Here is a 308-nt window from a genome sequence, read left to right as displayed (position 1 = left end):
TATATATATATATATATATATATATATATATATATATATATATATATATATATATATATACATAAACATACATAATCAAGAATATCTTTTTCTTTTTTATTTAATTTTTGTTTTCTGTTTTTTCTTTGTTTATTTAATCCTGCTGCAGCTCTACTCCATTCATTTAGTTTTTTTTTTATAATATAGGGGGGGGCCCCCACTAAACTTTTTATATATATAAGGGGGGCCCCCAGTGCTGCTGCTGCTGCTGCAGCAGATAGAATACCCTTTTTGTATAAATTAAAAACACGAATGAAAGAAAAGTAATC

General features: G+C 26.0%; 1 protein-coding gene across 1 annotated transcript in view; it reads right to left on the bottom strand.

The window, feature by feature from the left end:
• The window catches only part of EMH_0017070 (uncharacterized protein), a gene marked incomplete at both ends in the record, with an annotated part of 7,767 nt that overhangs the window by 1,063 nt on the left and 6,396 nt on the right, over positions 1 to 308 (bottom strand). The gene's annotated exons all lie outside the window — the stretch shown is intronic.

The sequence above is a fragment of the Eimeria mitis genome, genomic scaffold (assembly GCF_000499745.2).
Source record: "Eimeria mitis Houghton genomic scaffold, Emh_scaff588, whole genome shotgun sequence".
NCBI classification, from domain to species: Eukaryota; Apicomplexa; class Conoidasida; order Eucoccidiorida; family Eimeriidae; genus Eimeria; species Eimeria mitis.
Note: the sequence above shows the minus strand (reverse complement) of the source record. Positions and strands in the feature narration are given on the sequence as shown.